This window comes from Myotis myotis, unplaced genomic scaffold (genome assembly GCF_014108235.1).
Source record: "Myotis myotis isolate mMyoMyo1 unplaced genomic scaffold, mMyoMyo1.p scaffold_m19_p_2, whole genome shotgun sequence".
Lineage (NCBI taxonomy): Eukaryota > Metazoa > Chordata > Mammalia > Chiroptera > Vespertilionidae > Myotis > Myotis myotis.
Window position 1 is genome coordinate 192403368 of NW_023416324.1, and position 8146 is coordinate 192411513.

The 8146-nt window shown below is 42.0% G+C and overlaps 1 long non-coding RNA gene across 3 annotated transcripts in view; it reads right to left on the reverse strand.

Annotated features, from left to right (window-relative positions):
* Positions 1 to 6832, reverse strand: part of LOC118677021 — a 75872-nt gene extending 69040 nt beyond the window's left edge. The window contains exons 1-2 of one of the 3 annotated variants that reach the window (XR_004974295.1): positions 6391 to 6832; positions 4540 to 4669 (exon numbers count right to left, since the gene is read on the reverse strand). This is a non-coding gene — a long non-coding RNA (uncharacterized LOC118677021). The remainder of the gene's footprint in view (positions 1 to 4539; positions 4670 to 6390) is intronic. The other 2 variants (XR_004974293.1, XR_004974294.1) reach the window with 2 other exon arrangements.
* Positions 6833 to 8146: the final 1314 nt, after the last annotated feature.

An 8146-nucleotide genomic window follows, 5' to 3' on the forward strand; every position in this document is an offset into this window, starting at 1 on the left:
GAAAAGAAATTGTTTTTTTTCTGTGCTTTCACTCAGTGGAGGGAGAGCATGTATTGCGCTACAGGAAGAAAGCTAATAAATAGGCTGGGAGTAATATTCTACCAGCAGGAACTTGACAGCTCCAGTTAAATACTCCTTTGCAGAGCAAAATCAAGATTTATTAAATTTCCTTCAAAGTGTTCATTTTAAAAACAATTGCTGCCCTAGTTGGTTTGGTTCAGGGGATAGAGCATCAGCCTGGGGACTGAAGGGTCCCAAGTTCAATTCTGGTCAAGGGCACATGCCTGGGTTGCGAGCTGGATCCCCAGTAGGGGGTGTGCAGGAGGCAGCCAATCAATGATTCTCTCTCATCATTGATGTTTCTATCTCTCTCTCCCTCTCCATTCCTCTCTGAAATCAATAAAAATATATATTTTTTTAAAAAATAAAAATTAGTCCAGCCGGCGTGGTTCCATGGTTGAGCGTTGACCTATGAACCAGGAGGTCACGGTTCAATTCCAGGTCAGGGCACATGCCTGGGTTGCGGGCTCAATCCCCAATATGGGGGGTGCAGGAGGCAGCCGACCCATGATCCTCTCTCCTCATGGATGTTTCTATCTCTCTCTCCCTTTCCCTTCCTCTCTGGTATCAATAATAAAAAAAAAAATTTAATTAAAATTAAAAAATAAAAACATTTGCAAATTTTAATTATACTGCTGAATCAGATGTGAATACCAAAGATCAAGTTTTTCTTTCCTCTCAATAAATATCAATATTAGTGATACTGGAGGGTAAAAGTATAAATAGTTTTTGGACAGTATTTGCACCCTTGTTTGTGTTATGGAGAAAAAAATTTCCAAAAAGAGCTAGAGAGAAAGATGTTTGGCATGCCAAATTACCTTGCATGTTTGTTTTAAAAAACACACACAAGCACATGGTTTGAAGATAAACCAGATCTGAACATGTATTTGTTGATTTTTGCAAAATAAAATTAGGTTTCATTTTATAAATAAAATATCCACTTCAGATTTGCTTTTTCTTCCTATTGCACTAGATGCTTACATTCATATTTCTCCCTCAAATTATCATTTCTTATTAATCCATTGTGGCAACTGATCTTAAAACGAACATTTACCAAAGGTCTTCTCCATGGTGGACATGTTTTACATGTTGAGGTAGGTGTCACGGTCTCCCAGTTACAGGTAAGGAACATAGAACTTGGAAAAGATACATTTCTTGTTCAAGGTCCTTTAGCTACTAGAGGCAAAACCAGGAAGCAGATCCAGGTCAGGACCACACAAAAGCCCATGGGAGGACAACGTGAGCAAATGAAAGCTGATGGAATGGGAGTCACCACGTATTAGAAAGCAGAACCCCGTCAAATGAAAGGAGACAGCTGAGGTCAGAGACACAACAAGCCCAGGACCCAGCTTCCGCCTTTGCTGCCTCCTCGCGTACTGTGCTCATCATTTCTATGCTGTCCAGGTCCATATGCCTCTCTTGAAAGATTGCTTTCACTTTTAAATATTTAACAGAGGATTCTCAGTTAAAGCATGAACTTGGATGCAATCCCAGTTCACAATGATTCAACACCCTTAGTACGTGGACCCCTGCTAAGTACTCTTGGAATGCAATCACAAAGGTACTGCACTGACCTTAAAATCCTCCTTCTAAAAAGAAGAATTAAAATAAATATGAACAGACACAGCAAGCTTGATAAAGGATATTGCAAACCACAGCCCCAGGATGTCACTTTAAAGATAAGCATTTCCTCTAGGCAATCAAAATAACAAACACAGGGTACAAAACATACAATCAAGTATGATTGGGGTGGGGGGGGGGCAATCTGCGGAAGGGAAGTCTGCCTGCCCTGCCTGCTCTGTCAGACGAGGCAGAAATGCTCTTGTCCTTGACCATAGCCTGGATTAGAAACACTTTTTACATGCTTTTCCCTGGCTTCTGTTATGTGTATGTTTCAATGGTTATACAACGCTTTAAAAAAAAAAAAAAAAAAAAGGCCAAAGTTTCATAGTTGAAATAGGCTTGCATGTGTCATTCACTAAACTAGGAATCGCAAAATGTTTCTTCATTGGTATTAACCAAGTCTATAGTTGCTTTTATCTACTTGTGCAACAAAACAAAACACAAAATGTCAAGAAATAAGGCAGTTTTAACATCAAGATAACACTGGTCGTCTTTAATTAAAAGTCATATATGAAAAAATATCATTAGTCCACATTTTCTATTTTCTTCTTTCATCACTAACCTTTTCTTCCTCTCACAAGTAGAGCATGTGCCCCTAGAAGGCAGGAAATCTGACCTTATCTCTGAATCCCCAGTGCCTACCCCAGGCCTGGTACGGAGCTTAGCAGATACACATCCCAGGGAACATAACAGTTCCACACGGAAACAAGGAAGCTCACTTTGCACTGGACCAACCTCAGAATGGACAGTTTCGGGCTATTGACCCAAAGAGTAACATTCATTTATTCATTTTGCATTCAACAAATGTATTACAAATCCACCATGTATTAATAGATAGAGAAATAGAGAGATGAAAATAAGTGATGAAGTACAGTAGAAACTAGGTGGTAGATAGTAAGGTGTTAATTGTAAAGTTCTCCCAACTTTACTGCATGTTTGAATTTTTTATTTAAAAAAATGCTGAGGAGGAAGTCTACCATATGCTATTCATTGAGCTTACCACTAGAAAACAAAGATGAACAAGACAGAAACAGAAAAATCCCTGAATTCATGAATCATACAATTCTGTAGGCAAGATGACACAAGAAAAAATATGCAAACAAAATATTTATGAATTGTACGATCTTATGAAAAAAACAGCAGAGTGCTGGAGAAAAAGCAACAGAGGGCTGAGGATGGTGGAGCACCTGGGGGCTGCATTTGAGTAAAATCCAAACTTCTCTCAAACTTTTAATCCATATGAAATTCAAAATTCAAATGGCTCCTTTTAATTATTGTATTTCTAACAGAGGAGGCGCTTAATCCAGATGTCTGATTGTGGCGGAGGGGGAGACTGCAAAATAGAGGAGAGCCCCTCACGTCCCACCCTCCCAGCCCCTGCCTGGCACAGCCACACAGGGCAGGTGAATTCCCTGGCTGGCACTGTGTGGATCACTGGGACCAGTGATTGAGGACAGCCTGTTGTCACTCAGCTCGGACTCCCACTCAGTAGTGAGATGGAAAAAAGGGAGGAGGAGGAAAGGGAGAGGGAGAGACCAGGGAGGAGAGGGGAGAGGGAAGAAAAGGAAGCATTATCCTCTAGTTTCTACGTTCATACTGGAAGGCCCTCGCTTCCAAGTAAATTGCAATACCTCTCTTCCATCTTAGTCCCTCCATGAACTTCCCTGATCTCGCATATTTTTTCCCTAACATGAACCATATCTAAATTATATCTTGTTCATATTAATTTTTTAGTTTCTTTTGTTAAATTAATTCACTTTTGCCCCAGGTAAGAAATCTTCTGCACAACCAGGCAATTGATTTTCTCTCCACCCTCCAGTCGCTCTTGCCTTCCCTCCAAGGCCTGGTTTACAAGGATCCCTCTGCCTCTCACCATCCCCAGCCCCTCTCCATCACTACTTCTCAATAACCTCGTTAGAAAATTGGGGACTGAAGTCTCTCAGCAATTCTTCCCATGAAAAGGGCAACAGTCCATGACATTCTAGTGATTCAGCATTTCAGCTTTCCTAAGCGTTCCCTGGTGATTGAGAGGACCCTGTCCCTGCCCTGACAGTCTAAGGCCTTTGTAACCCTAACACTATTCATCCCTGCTGTGGGAGAAAGGGAATGCAGTACATAAAAGCAAGCAAGCAAGCAAGCAAGCAAATACACAAAACTCCAAGCAGCAACCAATCAGTTCTTTGCCTGAGAACTGGGAGAGAAAATCTAGTTCATTTGGTGGGTGGTGGGTTTAGGGGAGAGGCTTGCATTTCAGTAGCCATCCTACCCACCCTACTGGGAACCTTCCTCTGATTCCCCCACAGGCCCTCAGGCCTCTTAACCTCTTCCTGGCCCTCACCTGCCTTCTCCTACATGCAGCGCAAGTTTACTGTCCTTCTCTGCAATCTCAATTTTCACCAGGAAAAGGGATTGCATGTGAGGACAGGCAGCTCTGAACAGAATAAAAAACAACAACATTGAAGTGGTTCGCGCTCTGGTCTAGGCAATAGGCAAAGTATCCAAGAAAATCAGCTACCTGTCAAATGTGACCCCATCTAGTAGCTTATCTCTTGCACCTCATCATGCAAAGGGGACACCATTCCCCAGCCCTGAGTTACATTTCCCTAACGCATCCTGCTCCACGGAAGGAGGCAGAACAAGCAGTCTGTTGCCCACTTGCACACATGCTGTGCCGCTCCCCGGTCAGTTTCCACTTACGCAGGCGCTGCTTCCGGAGGGCATGGACCTGTGTGTTCCCAGGAATTCTGGTAAAAGCTCACTAAATGCACAGAGAGATGAATACATTCATAAACTTACTATCCCAGTTTAGGCTGCATGGAGTCCTATTCCAGACATGATTTGTGTAGAGTGGCTCACCTATAAGGAGAGTTTTGAACGTCCGAAGGAGCAGTGAGGATGTTGTTGCTGGTCCTCCCTTGCGTTCTCCTGCCTGTTGCTTCTTCTTTCCTGCTGGGAATTTACGCTCCAGGCAATCCCCACGTGAGCACTGTTAAAAAGGCGGAGGATCAAAATAGGTGTCTGGCTAATTGATATTTGCTCCTCAAGTACCAAACCATTTGTTCTCGTCTGTGGCTCTACATTAGAATCATCTGGGAGTTTTAAAAACCGCTGATGCTTGGCTTCAGCCAGAAACATTAAATCGAAATCCCTGGAGCGCCCCTGCCCCAAGTCTGATGGTTTAAAAAGCTCCCCAGGTGACTCTAATATTCAGCGGAAATGGAGAACCTCTTTACCAGGGTTCAGTGAATGCTAATTAAGTCACTAAAATGCAGCCGAGAGCTGGACACTCCACTGACTCTCTCCCACTCGCCGGTTCCCTGAACATGTCTACGTTATGGTCAAGGCCCCACTGTTTTCTCTACATACAGTCTTAATTGCAACAGACACGATTTCCCTGCCGTTCCCTGAGTACAAGTACTAAACACCCCCACGAGAGCTGGAAGTACTAAGTAGTTAATAATATCACACTCCCCGCTGGATTTTATTCCATGTAATGATGTCTTCAATCATTTCATCACGCATCATTTAAAAGCAGTAAAATATCCCAATTTGAGCTTGTAGGCATGAAGCTCCAAATGCATGCAGCCCATGCCGATGAGCCTGGTGGAGCTCTTTCATTTGCAACCTGAGCACAAGATCACGTCAGGATAATTGGGTTAAGCCAGACAGACAGAGCCATCAGCACTGCTCAGAGCCTGCTGGGCTTACTCATCTCACTGGAACGCTGAGCATCTTGCGGGCAAATGATGGTGCCCTGCTTCCTTTTGTTTTCAATCACTGGCAGCAATACATCTTTAATGTGTGGTATATTACATACATATGCACGATGTATATGTGATATTGTAAATATCAAAAACATATGGACACCAGCCTTGAAAATTCCCTGAGCAGACAGAATTACTTGACTCATTCAAGCAAAGCGTAATTTAGCTTATTGTGCAAGACTAACTTCGCCTGGGTCATTTCTTGCTTATGCCTCTGGAAATCATAAGCAAAATTGTTTCCCAAAAATTGGTATTAGGTAACCACTAACCAATTCCCTATCATTTTAAGAAAAGTCTAATTTGATAACCAATCACTGTGAAGAAGAAACAGTCACGACTTTCCCACTCTATAAAATGCTTTACAAGGACACACTCTGAGCCTCAGTTCATGTTGTGGTTTGAGCTTTCCCAGGTCACAAACTGTCTTTTTTTTGGTGTATGCACAATACCCTTTTACTAATTACTACTTTAGTGATTCATTCATTTCACTTCTGTTACTTATAAACTTTTAACTATATATACACACATACATACACACAGGCTCACATATATATAAATATTAGAGGCCCGATGCACAAAATTCATGCAAGAGTAGGCCTTCCTTCCCCAGGCTGTGGGCACCAGCTTCCCTGTGGCACCCAGAACCTGGGCTTCCCTTGCAGCCCCAGCTTCGTCCAGAAGTATGTCTGATCTAATTAGCATATTACACTTTTATTATTATAGATATATATTTAACTGTCTAGTGCTACACCAATATAACTGGTGGCCGAAGCCATTCTAATTAGAAACTAAGCTAGCCAATGATACGTGTGATACAAAAAGAAACACCAGTCATGTACGATGGAAAAAGAACTATTAACCAGCGAGGAGTAAAACCCAACTTCCAGTTCTCACTTCACCTTTGTAGGCTCCAGGTTTCCCTACTGTGAAATGAAGGACTCACCTGGGGATGGCATCTGTGTTTTTATCTCTCTGGTCCCTCCAAACTGGAAGGCACTCCCTGAGGAACCTGTTGAGACACATTCTGAGGTTGCATCTGCTCACCGGAAAGAACACTATGATCAACACGTCAGTGTCAGTCATGAGGCCAGGAGAAAGCCAAATACCGAAAGAATTACTTCTCCAACGCATGGAAACCAGTAGAAATAAAATGAATGCAACTATTTACACCACCTTAACTGCTTATCTTTACAGCCATATAAAAATGTGTGTTACACACTCACTGGCATATAGCTGTCTTTACCCAGTCATGCTTAACCTTCAGCTCCAGTTCAAATTCTACCTCTTCTTCTAGGCCAACCACATTCCATGATAATAAATGGTCATTGTGTAGCATGTGCTTTGTGTCAGGCACTGTTGTAAGCACTTTGTGTATGTAATGCATTTAATCCTGTTAGGTGGATGCCACTATTATTCCCATTCCGCAGATGAGGAAAGCCGAGGCCCCGATTGTTAAGGGATTTGCTCACGGTTACACAGTCAGTGGGAGAGTTGGAACCCAGGCAGTCTGCTCCAGAGAAAATGTATTTAACCATTGGATGAAATGGTACCCATAGTTTTTAGGGTTTGTTTTGTTTTTGCTTTGTATTGTTTACTGATGCTCTGTGATTATAGGAGATCAATCAACATGGTAAGCACTTTGAGATTTAGGCAGATCTTTATAGAGGTGACCATATATCCTGGTTTGCCCACCCAGGGAATTTGGGTGTCAATGGGGATATTCAGAGAAGGCTTCCTAAATGAAGTAATGCCTGAGTTACATATTAAAGGATAAACAGCAGTTAGCCACATTGAAATAAGCAATTAAAATAAGTTTATTCTCTAATAAGCATTCTCCCTTGCCAAGTGTGTGGGTCTCAAAATACATTCTTTTGTAAATGGGGTTGACCAGCCCTCCCCAAAACTCAAAGAAAACATTAAATGCCTGCAAGAATAAAGTTCAGTTTTGTCATAATTGTGGTAACTTGCTTTACATATGAAAGGCTTAAAATGTCACTTAAGGTCCTAACCAGTTTGGCTCAGTGGATAGAGCGTCAGCCTGCGGACTGAAGGGTCCCAGGTTCGATTCCGGTCAAGGGCATGTACCTTGGTTGCGGGCACATCCCCAGTAGGAGGTGTGTAGGAGGCAGCTGATCGATGTTTCTCTCTCATCGATGTTTCTAACTCTCTATTCCTCTCCCTTCCTCTCTGTAAAAAATCAATAAAATATATATTTTTTTAAATGTCACTTAAGGTGATATTCTTAGGTTATTAGGAAGTGGGGGGAGAGATTTAATAAAACTCTTAATTAGGAGAGGAGAAAATATCTCAGGACATCAGAGAGTAAGGGAGAGTTCCCTCTTGCAGTTGAGAGCTTCAGACTCTTCAATAAATCAAAGGTAATGAGCCGATAACACCATGAGAATGTGAGGGAAAAGATGCTACATCCTGGTTAGTTTCAGACAAACAAAGAGTCTCCACTTATACACTCTGAAACCTACTTCAGGGACGGCTGAGCCAACAGGAGAGCACACTGATCAGATGGAGAATAAAATGGGTCCACGTTGGAATCCTAATTTTACTTGTTTCTGGTTTGGTGATCATGCCTTTCTACCTAACAGTCAAATTTTTCAAATGTATTATAATAATGAATAATTTCAACCTGATCATGACGACTTGATTCCATGGTCTTGAAAAGATACAAAACTTGAAAGACACGT